The 22,737-nt window shown below is 44.1% G+C and overlaps 1 protein-coding gene and 1 long non-coding RNA gene across 2 annotated transcripts in view; one reads left to right on the top strand and one right to left on the bottom strand.

Annotated features, from left to right (window-relative positions):
- The window catches only part of FHL1 (four and a half LIM domains 1), a 37,098-nt gene extending 18,746 nt beyond the window's left edge, over positions 1-18,352 (bottom strand). Inside the window, exon 1 of the mRNA XM_028482206.2 lies at positions 18,290-18,352. The gene's annotated coding sequence lies outside the window, so the exon portion shown is untranslated. The remainder of the gene's footprint in view (positions 1-18,289) is intronic.
- LOC114484648 (uncharacterized) lies at positions 12,349-14,291 on the top strand. Its single transcript, XR_003677799.2, has 3 exons — positions 12,349-12,896; positions 13,174-13,312; positions 14,179-14,291. It is a non-coding gene; the product is annotated as an uncharacterized lncRNA (long non-coding RNA).
- Positions 18,353-22,737: the final 4,385 nt, after the last annotated feature.

Below are 22,737 nucleotides of genomic sequence, written 5' to 3'. Positions count from 1 at the left end.
CAAGAGCTCAGGATCTTGGCCCAGAGCCCAGCTGCAAGGATTACGGGCCTGAGAATGACTGGGGCACCCAGGAACAATTCTCAAAGTCCTAGGAACTCAGAGGAATCAGCCCAGAGGGGTGAGCTGTGCCCCCCAAACGGACAAGGAGGGTTTGTGAACACATGACGGAGACCTACGGAGAACAAAACTCTGCCCTTTCGATCCTCTAGTGAAAATGAAAGACCCACTAGGTCTAGGTCTCCTGCTCAGGCTTGGGCTGGGGAGGGGTCTTCCCTACAAGTAAGGGCCCAGCGAGCCCAATGGATGATCAGACCTTCCTACACGATGAATAGGGCCTTGCTTCGATGAGACTAATTAATGAGGTAGGCCCCCTGCAGCTCACATCTCTGATCTTCAGTTGGCCTACGAAGATCAACAATGAGAAGAGGCTGCCTGTATCACTGGGAGCCGCAGCTCCGGCCAGAACACAGGTTAGTCTTGGATCGCATGAGTTCATTCGGAATGAATGCCAAGGACACGCATCTGAAGACGCTATCTTCTTAGGCCACTTACGAGGAGGACTGAGCAGCTCGGCTGAGGTAAGGCTGCTTGGGGAGAGACTTCGCTTGAGCGAGCAGTCATGCCGAAGGTCTCGGGGCGGCAGAACTGAGACGGGCCTCGGCTGCGCTCCCCTCCCCCCCCCCCCCCCCGCCGAGCAAAGATGCGCTGTGCTCAACCCCCCATGCCCAACCCCAAGATGAGCTCAGGTTCAGGCACCTGGAGCTGGGAAGACTGACAGAAGGCTGTTATCTGACCAACCTACGGACAGGCCGATGCTATGACGGCAACGGCCCAGCACCTGTGAACACTCCGTGACTAGGGGGAGACAGGTCACACCGTCAGGTCCACCGATCTCACCCGAGAGCCCTGAGGCTAACCCCCTCCGATTAGGAATGGCCCCTCAAACCCCGAGACTCAGCTTGACCCAGGAGAGCCCAAGGAAGGGTGCGGGGCGGCTCACTGGCGAGGCAGGCTAGGGGCAGGAGTTGCTCTGACATCAGCTGCGGGGAGAGGAAGGGCAGCTGCTCCAAAGATTCTGAGGCTCCTTTGAGAACTCCCATAACCTTCTCTCCTCGTGGCAGGGAGTGGGGAAGGCCTGCAGCCACAATCTCTCAACCTCATATAACTGTAAATCCTTTTTTCCGGCTTAAAATTGTTTTGCTTAAAATTCAATCAACCAGGGCTTCATGTGGGTTAACAATATTCCCCTAGAAAATAAAAAGATCACTGGTGGGTGTCAGTGAAAGTAGCTAAAGGATACGAAGTCTTCCGGAGTCATCAGCGATACTACGTAAAATATTTTACAACGGAAAGGTTTCTTAGGTGGACACTTAAGAAAGTTGTTCCTTGTTTAATATGCTCACAGTGATTCTTAAAGTTTCCATGTTCATGACTTCACCAAGTTGTTTTTTATTTTATTTACTGTGATACAATTTACGCAACATAAAATTCATCCCTTTAAAGCGTACACTTCAGTGGGTTTTAGTACGTTCATAAAGTTGGGCGACCATCAGCCTTCTCTAATTACAGGACATTTTCATCATCAAAAAAACAAACCCGAGAGTCACCAGCAGTCACCCCCTATTCGCTCTCCCCGAGCCCCTGGCAACCACTAATCTACCTTCTGCCTCTGGGGATTTGCCTATTCTGGACATTTTCATCCAAGTGGAATCACACAATGTGTGACCTTTTGTGGCTGGTTTCTTTCACTTAGCATGTTTTCAAGGCTCATGCGTGTTGTAAATGTGCAAGTACCTCATTCCTTTTTATTGCTGAATGATATTCCATTGTCTGGATATACCACACCCCATCTATTCATTCACCAGCTGACGGACATGAGTTGTTTCTACTTTTTAGCTATTATGAAAAACGCTGCTGTGAACATTCTGTTTTGCACGTGGATTTACTGCATTTTATAAATATCTATTGATGAAAAGGTAGTGAAAAGTCTTCCTCTCCTGCCGGCCCCAGACACCCGTCTCCCCCTCTCCATCAGGAACCAACGATACCGGTGTCTTATGTTTCCAGAGGTACTGGGCATATGAAAAATAGGCAGCCACGTACACTTTTTTCTTTTTCCTGTTTAAAAAACGTTAACAGTGATATACTATACATGCTCTTCTACAGCTTGCCTTTTCTAGTCAATATATTTTAGAGAGTTTCCATGTTGCCTTTTCTAGTCAATATATTTTAGAGAGTTTCCATGTTGCCTTTTCTAGTCAATATATTTTAGAGACTTTCCACGTTAGCACATCAGGAGCCTCCACCTTTGCAACATGTACATAGTATTCAACTGTGTAGATGTACCACAGTCTACAGTTCGTTACTGATAGACATTTAAGTCGTTTGCAGCCTGTTATTACAAACGATGATGTAAGAAATACACGAAGTTTAAAACGATGGAATATGAATCCGCTAAAAAAAGTACTGCAGCGAGTTTGCCCAGATTGCCGTCCCCTAACACCCGACAAGGGTCAGCTGCGCTCGCAGAACCAGAGTTGTGGTCTATTTACAAGGAAAGAGAGACAGAGAAAGGAAAAGGATGAAGGGATCTCAAGTGGATCAGGCAGCACCCACCGAGGCTTACTGAAGCGGTAGATTCTTTTTGTGCAGGCAGAAAAGACGCCATCTGGAAATCCCATGCCAGCTACGCTAAGGTTGCCCTCAGCTAATAAGCCACCCAGACAGGAAGTGGCTTTTGATTCCAAGTCGAGTGCTCTTTGCACCAAACCACAAGTCTTGGCCAACGAATTACAAGACAGTAAACTGAGTCAAGCGCTTATCCTGACAACGTACACACGTGCTCACCGTGGGGCGCCGTGGTGCACTGGTGGCAACGGAGACGTTACCCCTTGAGATTAAGGAGGTGCTTAGCGTTCGTCGGGTCTTTAGGTGGAAAAGCTATAAAGTACCTACGGTATTTGGCTTTCAAGTGTTCACATTCTCTTCTTTATCTGTTGAACCAAATGAAAGGTGGCTTCTCAGCCAGGGTCTGGAGCCAGCTGAGCTGGGCACGGGAGCCCATGCTCAGCACCAAGCCGGCGCAGCTGAGTCACGAGGCTGACCTTCACCTTGCCTGCCTGGAAGGCAACATCGCACACCTTCTCTATGGAAACCTGTCAGGGATTTTCCAGCTCTGTCTGCATCAGAGCTTTAAATGAACCCTGCAAGAAGAGTAGCTCGATGTCTGTCGTCTCAAAAGTCAGTCTTTTCTGAAACGGGCACTTGGTTTTTAAAAGGTCGCATAACTAACGGAAGCCAGGTGACTTGTGCTCTGTGTGTCACTGATTTCGCAACTTAGATTGTACCTCCCCGTTTCTCCAACAAACAAGAAACAGAAGTGTCATTTGTACCCCGACTCCAATCTCACAGTGAACATTTAAAAAATTAACTCTTCGGGTTTCGGGAAAAGGGGTTCATGTTTATAAATCAGCATAATATACGTAAATCATTAAAAAGTACGTCTACCAGCAGTTTTTGTTAGGTGTTAAAATAGGGGTCCTCGGTCATGGCGTCGCAGCAGGTCGGTGTGGAGGACCAGGAGTATAATAAAAATTATAACACTAACTCATTTCAGTTCACTTCAAACTGTCTACTCATTTAATGTCATAAACAAATGCTAAATACATGCTACATAAATGATCATATTGGACAAGGAAGTGTACAGAGAAGAGACGAATTCAGGAGCTGTGAAGCAGGACATTTAATTCTGAAAGTTTTAGCAAGTGCAACATCAATTACAAGTTAATTCTGTCAAAGTAAACGGAGACAACGGTATAAAAGTTAAACTCATTTTAAGCTGGCGTTTAATGAAAAGGACAGTGAACGTCTGGTTGGCTTCACTGTTCTGTAACTCAAGGAATGAGCAACAGATATGGAATCCAAAATCCCAGGTAGAATCCCTGACTCTGTTGACCTGCTCACAAGCCAAGTGATTTTCTTCTTCCTCATCGAGAAAATGGGGACATGAATACCGGTCCCGCTTTCTCTATAGGATTGTTTTGGGAACCAAATTAAATCACGTGTGTCCAAGTACGGAACTGAAAAGTCATGTCAAAATAAAATATCTGCAAAAGAAAAACAATATATAAAAATCAGTCTTTGTACCTAAGTAGACAGTGTCTTCTAATTTTTCGAGTGGATTCCATTTTTCACACGACTTACAAAAATTTCACAGTAAGCACATGCACAGTTATACACCATACACTATAAAATCCAGTAGCAGATCACTGTGAAAAGACCGGCGCTCTCTCTCACATTAGCCCGAACTTCCAAGGATATAGAATTTAAAAAACAGTCATATGGGTATTCTAGTTTTACTCAGGATCTAGCTATTTAATCCTCTTGCTATTTAGTTAATATTTGATTCTTTGCAAAGGCACAAGTAGCTGGGTACAAATGTATTATAAGCTAGCTGCACATAATCTTGGTTCTTGGCTTTGACCTAAAAATCAAAAGCGCACTCCTCTGCCTGTTTGTAGAGGGTAATTTTTGTTGCTTTAAGTAACTGACATGGTTTATCCTTCATTCTTTACAGAGGACAACTTGGCAAGCTCTCAACAAAAGAAAAAATTAAGCCAAGGTTAGTCAGAAGACTTTTCTTCCGGAAAAATTAAATAAAACAAGGAGCACTTTTTATTTGTTGTCTAAAGGGCTGGGGATTTAGTAACCACTTGAAGAAGTGAGTTTATCCCTTTGTAACACCGCCAAGAAAGGGTTTATTTTCCTACCGTTATGATGGTAACTTAGAACACACAGGACAACAATATCAAATATCAGTTCCCTCCAGAGTTGTAACTTTCTAAATGTAGTAATTAGTAATTTGTCAAGATTATCATTCAACATACAAATAGTATCTACAGAGTAATTTGAACCTTGATGCCACCTTCTATATCAAGTCCTCAAATGCTATCAAATATAAACCAGGTACTGTTTTCATGAAAGAAGAGTACAGGTGTTACACATGGATAAACTGAGACGTTAAAAAGATTAAGTGTCTTGCCTTAAGAGAGGGGAACAAGGTCAAACTAAGAATAGAAGCTCACACTGTCACCTGTCGTAATCATAAATCTAGAAAACTTTCCACCTTCCTGCCAGCAATAGGTACACAGTCCAATCAATTTCTATGTGTTTTAGACATCTGTTTTGCAGTCAGGAAACGAACCTTCTCAACTGATTTGTGGGCACATCATTTACTTAAGGGTGGTACTGTACATATGAATGACAGAATATAAAGTATTCATATACAGAACAACAGTTTTCAAACAAAATTAAATCGGAGTAATGTTAATACCTAAATGTTAATAATTCAAAAACTTGAGCTATAACGGAAACTAGATATAGTTTTAAATGTCCCTATTATACTATATACGGTAAATCAGTTTTATTATCTGTGCTTATGAAAGAAACCATCGCAGAACAAGTCAGTCACATTCTGAGATCAAAGAGCAGGTCGGCAGTAGAGGAACCGAAACCCCTGCAACCTAATAGTCTCTTCCAAGACCAAAGGGCATTATCCTTCCACGGTGCCAAGAACTTTTTACAGGTTTTAAAGAGTAGTGTGTCTGTCTGAAGGCGCTGCTTAAGGTTTTACAACTCCCTATAGGTAATTTTTCATTTCATGTTCTACTGACACGTGTAAGATATATCCAACCGCCCAGTTCTTCACCCATACCCCGCCACCTAGTCCCTGCCCCAAAGATTTTCTCTCCTAACTTTCTGTTGTTAAACAGTAAATTTTCTTGGAAGGTCCAGAGATTGGCAGCATCGCAGAGATCTGCTTCTACCCAGGCGAGAGCAGTTGGAACTGAAGTGGAAACTGCAGGATTAGCCCCTATAGGGGGGAATGCTTTTAAGGGATCTCCCACCAGCTAACTCAGGAGTGCGAGGGAAGACTTCCAGAAGGAAATACACCCAGCCAACCCCCCGGGGCCAAGGGAGAGTGTTTAGACAAGGTTCTGGGGATTGAGAGTAAAGGGAACAACGAGACGCAGCTTTGCAAGGATGGAGGGAGCGCTTTCCGCATAAAGGGGGTAAAAGCCGCACACTAAAATCTCTCATCTCCATCACGGTCTCACGGTTCCAATTGTAACAAGAGTGTTTTTTAAATAATTTGCGCTTAACACCTTGACGCCAGGGTTTGGACCAAATTTAGTCCGTAGTTAACTGCTCCCCTGCTTTCCAAATATAACAGATTTTGTTGGGGTGACCAACACCGTGTATTTTGTAACACTTTAAAAGATGATCCTGCCTCTCTATAAGCACTGGAAGTTATGTGGCTCCTGTCTCAAGGATGAAAACAAAATTTACAAGTATAACCCCCTTCTCTATCAGAGGTCAGCAACGTCTGAGTCACGAAAAAGTTCAGATTTCAAAATAAGCCAGTATTCTTTTCCAACTCCATGCCAGAATTCCAGAAACTCTGTGACTTTTTTTTCTGGCCGTGCTCCAGCGTGCGGGGATCTTAGTTCCCTGACCGAGGATCGAACCCGTGCCCCCTGCAGTGAACGCGTGGAGTCTTAAGCACCGGACCGCCAGGGAAGTCCCCCCGAAGATCTGTGACTTTTAAGAAAGGCTCCTGAATTGTTTCCCAGTGAAAAGGGGGCATTTATTTGACAGCTTCTTTCACAGGACTCGATGCCGATTTAGGCACATTTGTATAATGTTCGAAAAGCCAGACTCAAAGTGTGTAAAATATATGAACTGGGCTTCCCTGGTGGCGCAGTGGTTGAGAGTCCGCCTGCCGATGCAGGGCACACGGGTTCGTGCCCCGGTCCGGGAGGATCCCGCGTGCCGCGGAGCGGCTGGGCCCGTGAGCCGTGGCCGCTGGGCCTGCGCGTCCGGAGCCTGCGCTCCGCGACGGGAGAGGCCGCAACGGTGAGAGGCCCGCGTACCGCAAAAAAAAAAAAAAAAAAAAAAAAAAAAAACATATATATATATATGAACTTATTTGACTGGTGAAATCTGCCACATTTACTTTGAAATGCATCCCAAAATCATATGCATTGATGAGTAAAATGCTAATGGGAGATGACTCCAGATGCTGGGGATACAGGGGTTCACTGCAACATCATTTCAACTTTGAGAATCTTCATAATAAAATGTTAGGAGAAAGTAAAATATAGATAAGCAAACATTTTAAAAATCAACTGCAGCTACAAACAAGCAGGTACTGGCCTAGATACAGGCACAGAATGTGGTACCACCCAGAACAAAGGGACCAAAGTGAGAACGGTGGCCTCCAAGTGAAAGAAATCTGCCAGAGCCATTGTAAGGCTTTTCGGGCGTAATCAAAGAAGCCCTGAAAATCCCATCACGAACCGCCCTATTGCACCCATGCATTTTCAGACTTGTGTTGAGCGGTTTGAGCTATGGGCTAAGAGAGAGACCTTTCGAAAGGTTCCCTAATCCATTCACACAGCCCCGTCTGAGGGAGGACACTGGAGCCAGCCTCCGGCCTCTTCACTACCTCTCCCCTTTTATGGTGGTTTCAAGTTGAAAGCATATACTTGTCTGTTTCCAGATTCCTAAAGGTACTAGAAAAAAAAAATCTAAATATAACAGATGGATAAGTGCTCACTGTAACTGGAAACCAAAATGTAACTTCAGCTTTTGCAGGCCGATGCCCTAACACCATGGCTTTAGTGTAACGGTCTCACTTGAAGACCTTTTGTCTTTATTCCCACAACAGAAATATTATCCTGACTTTGATGAATGACACGTAAGTGTTATTCAAAATTTTATTTTAAGCTGACATGAATAACCTTTCCTTATTTTAAAGCCATTCAGTAAGTGTTCTCCAGTATGTTAAAATTTACTACAAAACACAGTTGAGTCTGTCTGTTGTTTTTTATGAGCGCTTTCTAAGTAGCTCGATACACTTCTAAAGAAATCTAATTCACGTTAGATTTTTAAATGTTGGTGAAACCTCTGAAACATTTCTATGAGTTCTAGGCTTCCACGGAATATAACCAATAGGTTAGAAGGACCCTCTATTTGCACTGTTAGTGTTTATTAAATCTACCACCTTTGGGTGATATAAGCAGCCGCTAAACCCTCTCGAGACCTTGTATAAGTAGGCGGTATCACGCTGGTAACTTCCTGCCCCGCTCTCCTCAACGCCAATTCTCCGCTTTTACCCATAGAAACCAGACTCTCAACTTTATTTCCTAGACTGGCCTTCCAAATTTCAACAGTACAAATAATGTGACCGCGTAAGGTGGGAGAAAAGGGGCAGTGATACAACGTGTTTGTTCACTTGCTGGTAGTTAGAAACAAAAACTCCCCCGGGTCTGAAAATGGAGCTTATTTCACATTCAACTTACCATCTTTTCCTAGCCACCCGCAAAATAACTGTCAGAATCTTAGCAAATCTGACAGCAGCGCTAAGAATGTCAAAACTGCAACCACACAATGATATGCATGCTGCAGTGTCTGTTTAGGGGTAAAGTGTGTGGATGCCCGCAGGCTGCTCTGAAATGCAGCCAAGAAATGAAGACGGACCAACGGACGGGGGGGGGGGTACGTAGTAATGCGAATGTAGCAAAATGTTTACCTATAGGATCTGGGTGGTGGGCAAGGAGTGTTCACTGTATAACTTCAACTTTTCCGTCTGTCTGAAAAACTTCATAACAAAGTGCTGGAAAAATGTGATGCTATGCTATAAGGGATTAGGTAGGAGGGACTCTTCTATTCAAGAATATGCTCCAACCATGTCAGGAATACTGATATCAGAGGAACAGGAAGTCAAACAAAGATCCTGAGATTGTCCTACGTAATACCACGGTGATGCTACGGTTTGTAATTTATAAAATGCCTTTCATTTAATTAACTGTATCTCCAGTAAATGCCTCTGGCATAAATCATAAATGACTTGGAGGACACCAGAGGAATCATCAGTCATTCTTGCTCCCAAGGAGCTTCCTGGGGCAGGAGAGCACTGTTTAGGGCAGTGACCCCCCAACCAAACCCCTGACTCAATTCATGCCTTAGATTGTCCTAGTAATAAAAAAGAGCGCGCAGGAGAGGACCAAAGGAGTTGGGTCAAGATCCTATGTAAAGTCTACAAGGACTGACGATACAGAGGACACAGCTAGGAACATAAAGGACAGGCTACAAATAACAGAATGTGGCGTACTGCTTCCAGGTTCAAACCCATCACGTGAGCCCAATGCCAAGGGTGGAACTCAGCCTCTCCAATTAGTGAGCGCTCGAACCACTTTAGTGAGCAAGAGACACTATGGATTATGAATCCCCTAGGCACGTACACCGAGAACCACGTACACAAACCCGTCACCAGAATCCACAGAAAAAAACTCCACTGGTTCTGGGAAAGAAACACTTGGAATGTCTTACGTAAATTAATTCAGAGCCCTGAAGAAGGTATAAAAATGGTCGTATCACACACACGTATCACACGGTTTAAGAGGTGGCCACAGACCCGCAAAGACCACAAATTCTCACCAAACTACCGAAGGACCACTGCTTTCCTACCTCGGTGAAGAACTGTTACAGAAACTAACTGCTCATCCAGTAAATGGAGATCCTTCAGTGAGAGATGCTAGACAAAGGGGGAAGCTTATCTGGTTGACAGGACAGGAGAATGAGGCTACTATTCCAAGTACATTTTTAGATATACACTTTCTCCTTTTTAAATTTAAATTGATTCGATCCCTAGAGCTGCTTAAACGAAACTGAAATGTTAAGAATCAAAGAGATGAGGAAGTAACTTACAACTATTATTGGCACAGTTCTCCACACTGGGCTTTCAACACACAAGGCTGATACGATGATAACGATGACGACACAAGCACTGTTAACAGCTTTGGGCCTTAACGTTTTGATTTCTCTGAAAGCTGTGACCTGAGCTATGCTTACTGTACTGACCATAATCAAATGTATATGATTTAGCTATGGCCCTAATCTCATACATTTTCTAAGTTCACGGTTATAAGGCACATGAGCAAGGTTTCAACCCCAGAACTTTATGAGTATCCAACATTCGTCTCACAAGTATGGATCTCTTTCACAAGTGAGCATCTGTTGTTGGCTTCTCAAGTCTCTGTACTATTAATAGAAGAGTTGAGGATGGAGAAAATCTTCAAACAACTTCCATATCCATTGAGTCTTATGATGTTACAAACTCTTAATAAAAACATTAAGTATTCACAAGTTCCTATTGGACTTGAACTGAACTTGATGACAGACCTGAACTCTAATGTTTTATTGAGGAATAAGAATGTAAGGGCACTTAAGTCGCTTCTCTTGTCTCAGTCTTTGTACAGTCCTTATTAATCATTTACTAACTCCTTTGTTTTGGTTTTAAAGAAAAATTCACACGTGTGAATTTGTTCCTAGAGAGGATGAAAGGACTTGCAGATAGATAAATTATCCAGGAGTAAACTAACACAGTATACACTGGCATTAAATACAGCACTCTGACTTGATTTGGGGTATATTATTAAACTTCCTAAAACTGGAGTGTCCTTGTGAGTCTTAAAGCATCATATGGAAGAGGAGAAAAAGTTTTAGAGGATCATTTGAACCAACTCAAGTTCAAGATGGTTTGACTCTAGCTACCTTACAGGTCAGAGATCCGTGTCTTCATTTCACATCAGTTAGGTATGGACAGAACACTAGATTTGAATACCAATGTCCAAACCTGACTTCTTCCGTGCGAATCCTAGTCAAACCTAACCTTTACTGTGGACTTCCATGGGCACAGTTTAATACACTTGAACTCTGATATATGGTTCGAACATTTCTATGCATGGAGACTCAGAATCCTGTAATGGATAAAGGAGATACTTTTTAAAAATAAAAAAAAAATGTAATTTCTAATCAATGTTCCCATTGATTTAATATTCTTAGAAAAGATTCTCTTGTAAAAAGTTCTCACCGGGGCTTCCCCGGTGGCGCAGTGGTTGAGAGTCCGCCTGCCGATGCGGGGGGCGGGGGTTCGTGCCCCGCACATTAACAAACAATAAAGACATGACCCTGGGAAATACTATTGATACCTATATTTTCTTCAACGTGAGACCCGGGGAACCCCAATTTCCTTAACAGTAAAAAAGAAAAAAAAAAAGGTCAAGTAACTTAAAAGACTGCTTATAGTAGGATTAACAAAACACCCAGAGATCACTTTAAAGGACTTGAAAGGCTATCCAGGTGAATAAAGGATGGCGCTTGCTGACAGTAACCAGCTACGTGAATATTACAACTCCAGAAACTGGGCTAGCACAGAACCAGGCAATGGCCTCACATAATTCAAGTGTACATATTTTATTTAAAGCAAGAAAGTTTCTGGCTGTGCAGAAGAGGCATGCCCAATCCTGAGGCTACTCTTATCCAAGGGGGCAGGATGAGTTATGGCCCACTGACAGAGAGCACTTGGTGTTCAAAACACTGTTCACGGAGAGGACCAGGGTTGGCCAGGAAGGCTGACGGGTGGTGTGTCTGGAAGCAAGTGAGGGCCACTCAAAGAGTCCCCTGCAGGCTGCTGTCCATAACATATGCCATTAGTCCTTTGGAACTGATGATCTGACACCATGTGGGTAAAGTTAGGACTTCATTTCTCCCTTTGTGGCAGAGCACACGGTCACTTGGGCACTGTTCTGGACCCACCGGGAATGTGCGTGCGCGCGCCTGCACATTTATCTAGAAGACTTCTCCGCTTTCTCTACAAGTGCTACGTGAACTCGGAGCAAAGACAGCAGAAGAATCAAAGACTCTGGAGATACCACTTTTCCAGAGTCCAGTTAGGACCCTTTCTCTGAGTGAGGCGATTTCTGTCCCATAGTGAAAGTGAATTCCTTCTATATCAGAGGCTGGGAAAGTCAGGAGATGTACAAGAGGTCAAAATTAAGTCCATTAAATCCCAGCCCCGGATTTAGTCACCATAGAGACAGGGGAGATAAATAAACCAGCAACCTTAACAAATGTGCTGCACCTTTGCCAGACATCTCTCTGACTTACCGTTATTTTTACTTAAGTATCTTTCAGTCCAAACATAACTGACGATGGAGACTACAAAACCAAACAGAACTAGGCCCAAAAGAAATAGGAACACTCATGCAGGCAAGGGCAGGCAAAGAGTCAAGAGCTGCCCCCCTCAGCAGTGTGCTCTCTGTTCCACTTGAAAAACGATTGCAACACGAAGCTGCAGAGGCAGTGACAAATGGGGAAAATATGTGGCACTACAGCCAGAGGAAACCATGTCAAAAAAGAAAAACAGACATGAAGTAACTGACCTAATTAAAGGAGAAAAGTATACTGAGAGCAGGGAGATGGGGAACACAAGTGGAGGGGAGGGGGCGCTGGGAGAAGGCTCAGGACACCGAGGGGGGAGCTTTGCTGCTTCTCTGAAGGAAACCAGAAGCTGAAATGGGTGTTGCCCTTCCTCGCGGCTCGACTGCAGCAGACACGGAACCCGGGCACGCGACGGTCCGGGCCCCAGCCCTGCCGCACGTCAATGCGAAGCTCCGAGACGGACATTTACACTTTGTCACGTGGGACACCAAGATGCCTCTCCACCGACCACAGGAAGCAAAAGGGGGGCTCGGGATGGTGGAACAAAGCAATCAAGAAGGAACGAACAATACCACTGGAACTCAGCGTTTAGGCCCTGAGCAGGAGTCCTCATCCTGTTTCACAGCTATTTACTAAGCACCTACTGTGTGATCAGTGGAAACATCACTGCTTGTGATGTGGCGTTGATTCAAGGAGGTAAAAGCTGACGACTCTCAACCTCCAAAATGTACAAACAACAGGACAACAACGTGAACAAAAGCTCAGAGTGCTACTTACATGCGTCCGGGTGCCTTCTAGTTCTTGTCCATACGAACACATCACTTCACAAGGTAATCATCAGAGCACATACACCATTTTGCATCCTGCATTTTTTAGTAAGGCTGTATTATACAGATTCTTTCATACTGCTCTGCAGGCATCAAAATTTTTATTCTGAACAAATTCATGGAATTCCACTTCACAGCGATATCATAGTTACTTAACCAAAACTATCTGTTGAATAAATGAACCATTTCTCTAATGTCGCATGTTTAAATTCTAATGTTTTGTCCTTACAAATAACACTGTGAGGAATATCCATAACACACAGCTTTTTTCGTTTCTTAGAACAGCTTGTTTCTTCGAACGCACTTCCCCAGATAGGATTACTGGATCAAGGGGGTACCAATCTTTGTGACTTTTGCCATATACTGCCAAATAATGTTCCAAAAGGCTTTTTACCAACTTACAATGTTACCAGCAATGAGTAAGTGTTTACTGGTTCCAAGGTAACCATGTTAGCGTTGGGCTTTCTTTTTGTGTTTGTTGATTTAACAGATGGAAAATGTACCTCACTGCTGTTTGAATACGCTCATCTTTGCATACCAGTGAGGCTGAACATTTTTTCATGCATTCATTTACTCTGTGATAGAACATGAATGTCTTTTACCCATCTACCTACAGGAGAATTCACTCAGCCAACGGTTACGGAGCATGTCCTTTTGTTTTGTGTTTTCCTTTTCAGTACCTTTTCCCCCAGCTCTACTGAAGTATAATTACAACAACTGTACATATTTAAGGTATACAATGTGATGGCTTGACATATGCATACACTGTGAAATAATTACTGCAATCAAGTTAACACAGCCACTACCTCACAGTTACCATTTTGTGTGTGTGTAGTGAGAATACTTAAGATCTACTCTCTCAGGACATTTTTATATATTTGAATCCACTGATCTCTTCCTTTCTGACTTCTATCATTGTTTCTTCGGCTGCACCGCGCGGCTTACAGGATCTTAGTTCCTCGACCGGGGATCGAACCTGGGGCCACAGCAGTGAGAGTGCAGAGTCCTAGCCGCTGGACCGCCAGGGAAGTCCCCTGACTTATATCATTTTATAGTTACAAGGTTATCATACTTCCAGGGACTTGATTATTATCCTATTTTCTGTGGTCTTATTTAAATAAGTTTCTAGGAGTCTCTCATAAGTATTTTCTCCTATAATTATACAATTTAAAGCTCTAATTCCTACTTCATGATTCTTGACCTTTAACATATCTAGCTTTTTTTATCAGAAGCACTTAATTTAAAACAAGATTTAAAATAAAAGTTGGACTTCTCTTTTACACAGGCTATGTTGCATTAAAAATGATTAATTAAAAAAAAATGTATCCTGCTGCAACCAGAAGGGAACCCAGGTTCGTTAATGAAGATTCAACCCCAAAGAGCCTGGTTAAGATCTCCTTCTCTTCCTCAGGCCACAGGAAGAGATATTTAGAACCGCCACCGCATGACTGCTCTTTCTTAGGACTGCTTTAGGGGAGAGTCCCCTTCGCCACGCAAAGAGGCGAGTCCTCAGAGTAGCCGTGGTATGAGCAGCTGCTTGTTGGAACTGCAGAACCTCAGGCCTGCCCGCAGACCTGCTGCACCAGAATCTACATGTTAAGGGCTGAAAAGCACCGACACAGACCTGCTCTGAATCAGGCACCATCAGAAGGCATCCCTCCCCTCAGATGTCTACCCTCAACCCTTTTGAGGTACCCCCTTCAAATGGACATCACCCAGCACATCATGCACCTGAAAATTCACATGCTGAGGTTTCGAGAGGAAGGATGGCTCTAACTTTGTAGTCGCAATTTCACCCAGACCCGGGACTGAAAAGTCACATGCACGTGAGAGCCAAGCAGGTCTTACAAATGAGTAAGACATTCAGATAATGGCACCTGATCCTTGTCCTTAGCGTCAAGGAGATAACACAGCGCTGGCGACCGTGGCAAGTTTCAGAGTTCATGCTCTATCTAAAGATCCAGCGGCTAGTGGCTCCAGCCTAGCGTTGCCCAACAGGAATGCAGGCTCCATGCCGCCAGATCTTCTGATATCTCAAGAGAAGATGAAAAGCTGCATTTTTTTAAAAAAATGTGAAATCTCTCAACTTCTAAACGCCTGGCAATTCACTTAAAATTTTAAAGGAACCCCTCTGTGTGCCAGATCCAGCCCACCAGTTTCAGACCTTGGCTCCAGGTGGACGATTTCCAAACTCTTTAAGCCTGTGTGACCCATCTGTGCGCCAGGAAGAGAGGTCACGTCAAGATCAATGGTACACGGCACTGACATATCTACACTACCAAATGTCAAATAGATGGCTAGTGGGAAGCAGCCGCATAGCACAGGGAGATCAGCTCGGGGCTTTGTGACCACCTAGAGGGGTGGGATAGGGAGGGGGGCAGGGAGAGGCAAGAGGGAGGGGATATGGGGATATGTGTATACGTATAGCTGATTCACTTTGTTACGCAGCAGCAACTAACACACCACAAGAGAGAAGAGATATGGGAACATATGTATATGTATAACTGATTCACTTTGTTGTAAAGCAGAAACTAACACACCATCGTAAAGCAATTATACGCCAATAAAGATGTTAAAAAAAAAAGTCAACCAAGTTAAAAAAGAAAAGATCTCTGGTACAAATCAAACAACTACGACTACTGCTTTTAAAAATTTTGCTTTGTGAATACTAAAAACTGCCAAATCAATCAGGAAAGTGACCGTATGTCAATGATACAAATATTTCCTAGATGTGAAATAAATGTCTCATTAACAGTATCGTCTCTACTACGAAAACAAATACGTAGCGTACCCAGCTCAAGGATGCATTAAGAATTATGTTGTGTTCAAGTTTTTGTTCCAAGTAATCCCATACCCAAAGGGCAGCCACATGGAACAATTTCAAGTCCCTGAATTATCAAGTTTACCTGTGATAAATGCTGTACTGAACATAAAACGGGACACGTTACCATTAAAAAAATCCGTCCTCATGTGGAAACTGCAGAGTCCATTTTCCTAAACTGTCCATTTTTTCCAAATAAACTTAAAAAAACTAGCGTGTGAAATATACAGTTTACATTTGTTTTCATTTTGGGGGCGTTTGGGTCCCAGGCACAGCTGCATCCCCAGGAATTAAGGCGTCCTCTACTGTTTGCACACGCTTATATGGAGGTGGCATAATTCACAGGCTCAGGGAGCAGAGTGGAGACAGGGACTTTGGTTTGTACCCCTGAACCCATACTGGTCTACTCAATACTGGGCAATTTAATTTCAAAAGGAAAATCAATTTTCAGTTTCCTCTTCTGCACAAGGAAAAGTAATCTAGGGATGTCCTACACCTGAAGAACATCAGACGAAAATGTATCACGTTCTTTTCGTTTTGCTCACTCCTACATTCCTGGCCTAGTCCACAGTAGGGCTGAACCAATGAATGAATAAAAGAAATGAAGAAAGATCATAAGATACCACTGCATCGTGACTGCTGAACTGTTTTACAGCAATCCCAGAGATTTCTGTCACGGTGAAACACAACTTAATGGATTCTATTTCGTTAACTCACTTGAGAAACTCACTGCTCTAAAAGAAAACCCAAAGACGCTAAGTTTTGGTCAAATTACAGATGTCGCTGGGGTATTCTTAACATCACAAAACCACTTCAAATACGTGTTCAAAGGACTTCAAATTAAAATGTTCCATTTTAAGAACACAGTCTTGTACACATAGTTTGTATTCAAGTTTTCTTACTGACAAGAGTTTGTCAAGGCTGCAGACTGCTGTGGAATTACTAAGGGCAAACAATGCATGTGAATGGCCAAGCTTCACCTGGCCAGCATTTCCAACTCAGTTGATGGGAGGATGTTTTTAACTCATCTGTGTATGTCCTTAAACAATCTAGTCTCTCTTGCTGTGGAAAATTAAAAGTAAGAGCTGTGAAAGGGCACAGAGTGAAAAACCTCTGCTCCTTAAACAGGGCACTGCTTTTCAACTGCCCTAGGGCTCCTTGGAGGAGAAGAGTCGCAGCCTCCTACTTGAGCCCAGGCAGTTCTGGCTGGGTATTCTCTACTGGGGTTTTAGACCTCATGTTTTTATTTCAAGACAGGCTTTTCTCATTTAAAAAAAAAAAAAGTTTTGAAAACAACCCTTTTAGGTAAAGGCTGCGGATGATAGTAATGCCAGGGCTTAAATCTGAAGATGGAAGAGTCGACTGAGGCTGACAGCTGAGAGAAACTGCCGAAGCTTTTGTCACAGGGCAGGTTTAACGCCCCAGGCCCCGGGAACGACTGCCAGCTACCATCATCGTAATGGATGAAATTGATCAAATTCAGAGTAAACACTTCTAAAAAGCTGTCCTACTTTTTCACTCTCTAGGGTTTATATTTTATAGTCGCCTTTGGGGTTTAAGATAATATACTTGCATATGTATTTTAAAATCGCTGGAGAATCCTGCAACAAGCAGATGTAAGAAAGGCAACTCTCACCACCTAGGAAGCATCAACCCTAACTGAAATCAAAGGCCCTACGCTGAATGTGGGGCTGAGCATGGCACGGGGCGGGGTGGAGGGGAAGGCAAAAACGCGGCAACCTTTCGATGGGTGCAAGTGGAAACCCTGAGTGGTCCGGTGCAGCAAACGTCCCCACCTCTCTTATAAACACAAGGAGACTGGGGCCCACAAAAGCAGAAAGACCGTGGCCCCTTACACTGTGCCCGGAGGAACCGTCTTGCAGACTCCCTCCCTTTCCACATCCAAAGGTGAACGTCACCCATCTCCCAAGAGAGAGAAATGAGTGAGGCGGCATCATCACAGAGCGTCCAGAAGCCGCCGAGGCGAAAGGAAGAGGACGGAGGACGCCTATCCGGGGCATGTTAAATGGAAGGCCTGGCACACCCACGCAGCTGCGCTTAGAACTTTAGTCCTAGCGAGCAAAAGGTCTGGCGGCCCACGTTAATGTGGCTCCATGGAAACGCTCCAGATCACCAGATTCTGCAGTGGCAGCTCCACACCCCGGCTCGGCTCACCCCAGGCATAAGAGTCCTGACAGCTGACCGGGCGGCCCAGCCTTGCCGGGCTCCGGCCCAGGGTCTGCTCCATGCAGCTTTCCTGCTCCCTACCGTTCACGCGGCAACACGAGCAGATCTATACCCTCGAGCAGACCTCTAGCCATTCTGCTGTGCTTGCCACATTCACTTTCCATGCCCCCAAATGGAAAGCAAATGAGATGTGTTTGCCCTCGAAAAGGCATTCCCCAGAGACCCAGTATCTAGGGTAAGCGGTGATGTCGCTCAGCTCAATTAAAACAAACCCCCTTAAAGTCTGCGGTACAGACAGAGAGAGATCTTTGTACAACGTTGAGCCCAACACCACACATCAGGAGGTGGAGATCAGTGTTAAGAAGGTGTGGCGGTTCGGAAAACTTACCTCACGCTGGATGCGTGCAGAACGGGATGTATTCAGTGAGGGCGGACGCAGCTGACAAGGACCTCCTCCGACGTACCTACGTTAGGAAACAATGAGGAGCAAGAGGTCAAGTTACCTTTTCAGAAGAAAAGTTAGAAATTCCTAAAAAACAAAAACGAAAACAAAAATCAACTTCCTTTGACATGGCTCACGGGAACACGTTCTACTTTGTATTTACAACCCTTAGAGCTAAAGGAAAAGTGCCAAGATGTTCTGCATATTTCCCCAAATGTCTGTTTATCATATAACATTCGCACCGGCAGTGGATCTGGCCCCCTCATTATCAAGCTGTATTGGCTCAAACACTCAGCGCTGTTAGCGGAGTGAGCTCATGGCCTATTTCAGTTTTAAATTAACATTTGGCAAATCACCCGGGTAATCAAAACAAATGACTCAGTCGTTTAGAATAGATTTATTAGTTGAGCCTTTTTTTCCCCCTCTTTTAACAGCTCTAGAATATTTTGCCACAGGAGGGCTCAGATCCAGACAGAATATAGAGCACAAGTCACCAGAGGAATATTTAGAGGTGTTGCCATGGAGATGAGGTGCCTCGCGGACCGACCGCTGAAGTTATCTCCAATCAACAACAGGATTAGGACGCAGGCTGGTGGGCATGCCTAGGAAACAGGTGTGCCCCGTGCTTTTCCCATCACGACACAAAGACGGTATACCCTGACACGCTGCCCTCTCCGCACCCGCGAGGCCTCCCCACGGGCACGCTGGCGTCACCACCTTAGCCGCCCCCCATCATTCAGAAAGGACTGGCTGGGGCTAAGGAGAAAGGCAGTGTGATCACTGTATCATCCCCAACGTGTGAAATCCTGAAACTCACACCAAAGGCACTTTTATATGAACTGTAAAATGTACACGAGCAAATGAGATCTGAGGAAAAGACATCTCCCAGAGAGGGGGGACCCCCCCCCCAGCCCCGTCTCCTCTGTTCACTGCTCTATTCCCACACCCAGAACGGTGCCTGGCACACAGGAGGCGCTCAAGAAGCATCCGCCCAGTGAAATAAGGCACTGGTTCCAGGCCGATCATCAAACAAGCAGCGGTGAGAGATTTTTTTTTTTTTTTTTTTTTTACTGTTAATGAATGGGAAAATAAGTACCTGGTCCAGTTAGTTCAATAGGCTAATGGGTTCATCTGTTTAGAGACCTTAACGACAACCGTCACAGTTGAGGGCAACCCTTCCAAACTTGAAATGGACGAGGCTGCTGACTGTAGGGACAGGGGTCTTGTCCGCCAGATCAAAAGCCCAGAGGAAGGCAGGTTTGTGCCAGCGACGAAGAGCTAGCTTTCAAAAGCAAATGCCTGAAAGTGACCGACTCCAGCAGAACACCTTCTAGTCCCCTGCCCACCTACACTTAAGTAGAGATAATATTTTCTTATTCTATCATATGAATAATGCATCATTGGTTTTATATTATACCTCACTTGTCCAACAGGACTTTAAGTTTCTTGGTGACAGGGACAGAAATCCCTGGTTTCTCTTCTGTCTCCCAGGACTTAGCACGGTATGTACACACAAGAGGTTTGGCTCGGTCTCTTCTCCCACCACCCACACCCCACTCACGCAGAACTCAGTTTCTAGAAGGTGCCACACCCTTTCATGCAGCTGCGGGGAGAATGCAGCACGGCGCAGCTGTTCATAGCAAGGGCGCCAGAGTCAGACTGCCTGGGTTCACATACTGGCCCCGCCTCATATTAACTGTACAACCTCTGTGAACCTCATGTTAGCCGACCTCACAGAGAGGCTGTAAGGTGGCAACAGGGCAGTGCGTATAAAGCACTTAACAAGGCCTCACGCATACAAGGTACTCACTGAATACCAGATATATAATTATCACTACTATTACAGCAGACGTAGAGTGAAAAGGTTATCAAAATTGGATAACCATTTCATATGCTGCCTCAGATACCTGGCCCCCAATATACCCCTACTTAGATCGAGCCCAACTTAAACTTTGAACCTGAATCCATCACACTCTAGCCTTATTACACCAGTCCATTTTACTCACCCTTCCAGAACCAATTTTTCCTAGAGATGGATTTGATACATGCTGGGCTCTACTTGAAGGAATCCCGTTCTCTAAAGAACCAGAATAGCTTCCTCCCTGAGACCCCCAACCCCGCCAGTACCTTCCCTGCCTTCTCTCTTGTCCGCTCCCTACCTCTGCAAATTCAGGCTTTGATGGGGCCAGGGGAGGCCAGAGCACTTGGCATCTAGTAACCGCACCAAGATGCCGGCTCTCCCTCGCAGCGGAAGTCCTTGGATGTCATATTCCCTGATGCCCTCCAGAGGGCAGGAGAGAGAAAGGCCCAAAGGCTGAGCAGGCAGAGCTCTCGCATGGGGGTCCAACTTGGGCCCCTGCCAGAAGAGTCTTGAGCTGCACAGTTCACAGTTTCACCATCAAGAACTAGCCCACAAAGAAAGATAAAAACGTACAGCAAGATTTTAACAGCATTTCTATGTCCAGTTCACTTTACTGTGTCCCGCTTCAGATTTAGCTGGGGACAAAGGCACTCAGAGCCGTAGAGCTGGGTACACTTTTCAATCTGCAGTGTGTAACTGTGGCTCTAACCAGACATAACACAAAGTGTGTTGATGATATTGCGCAAGTCAAAGAGTAAAAACAGAACAGCAGCCAAACACACGGGGTAGAATGTGATGACAGCAAAGTAATCCAAAATAAAACCCAAACACTCTGGGGTCAGTCATGCTTTAAAATAAATCACGTTAATCTTATCCCACCCTGACAGAATTAATAAGTGAAATTAGACAAACCATTTATGTTATTCCAGACGCCAGAAGCTATGTTCCAGTGACATTTAACATACACAACCATTCTCCTTCAGGTTTAACGATGGTATTTTGGTCACAGACACTGTCAATCCTATCACTATGGACAGCCAAGCTTAAATGATCCCCAAATCACCAATCGCTTGGGTGAATTACGTGGAAAATAAAATCCAGAGACAGCAGCTGTCTGAATGAATCTAAAAGCCCAGTTGAATCAATCAAAATGGATGAGCCCCACAGATTCACTGTCTCCTCTAACTCTTTGAATGCGATTGTCCTGGTAACCATTCCTTAACCATGTCCTTCGGAATATTCTCTCCTACCTAAGAAACCAAAGAGCGGTGAACCCCAAATACCTTCTTAATTAGGTACAGTTGTGATGGCACTGAGCAGCCGCTTAGACTTCTCATTTATCCCGCTTCGATTCAAATGCGTACGCTGCTACGGTCGTTAGAGACATCGGCATTTGCACCATCCAAACACACATTTGAAATGTTACCATAACACGCAATAAGAAATACAAACGAGATGGCCACTGGCTTCTTTCCTTTAGCAGAAGAACTGATAAAGTGGCTCTTATCCGGCAAAATAATTAATTGGTATCAATAAATGGTTCAGACAAAAGATGCCTCATTTTAATAATTGGATCTGCAACATCATCACGTCTTTACCAGCACATTAACTTAATAAACAAAATCCAAGAGGATATTATGTTATAGAAATATAATAAAATCTAATTTCGTGTCCTTAGACTAAGTATAATATACTCTACACTATGCCTGGAAGATCATTTATTCCACACAAGTTTCTACATTTATTATTTTATATGATATAATAGTCTTCAAAATTTGGAAAGAGAAAGGTTTTATCTTTGCTCAGTCTGGGAAAAGAGAGGTTATATTTTTAAAAGGTATCTACTAGATACACTACACATTTCGAGTGGTGATCCTTCTAGATTCATCCTTCGATTTTTATAGTTCCTTCAGAAAACTAAAAAGCGCACAACTTTTCCAAACTTAGAGTGGTGACCATTTTAAAATATTGCACTGGAATATATGGAACGCTTTACAATATCAAATTTGCTGTTACAGGTTTGCAACTAGTAGTAAAAGGTCTTTCCTTCCAGATGTGGCACAACCTGCAAACTAACAAGAGGATGAAAGGTAAGCAGTGTGCCCACCAGGCCCCAAATAAGCTCTAAGGAGCAATTTCGATGGGCCATTTTTCTGGATGCAAATTTAAAGAATTTGTGGTCACAAAGCGGGGATAAGAAATAAAAATACATGCGTTCCTTTTTAACTGGCACACTAAAACATCAAGAATACTTTTGCTACAAACACAAAAATAGTCGAGTGGGACTGCATAAAATAAAAAAGCTTCTGCACAGCAAAGGAAATGATCAACAAAATGAAAAGGCAACCTACGGAATGGGAGAAAAAGATTTGCAAATCATGATAAGGAACTAGTATAAGGAACTAGTATCCAAAATATACAAAGATCTCACACAACTCGATGGCAAAATAAACAATCCAATTAAAAAAATGGGCAGTGGGGGGGCCTCCCTGGTGGCGCGGCGGTTGCGCGTCCGCCTGCCGATGCGGGGGAA

The sequence above is a fragment of the Physeter macrocephalus genome, chromosome 21, assembly GCF_002837175.3.
Source record: "Physeter macrocephalus isolate SW-GA chromosome 21, ASM283717v5, whole genome shotgun sequence".
In the NCBI taxonomy this organism is placed as follows: Eukaryota; Metazoa; Chordata; class Mammalia; order Artiodactyla; family Physeteridae; genus Physeter; species Physeter macrocephalus.
This window is presented reverse-complemented; position numbering and strand designations above follow the sequence as displayed.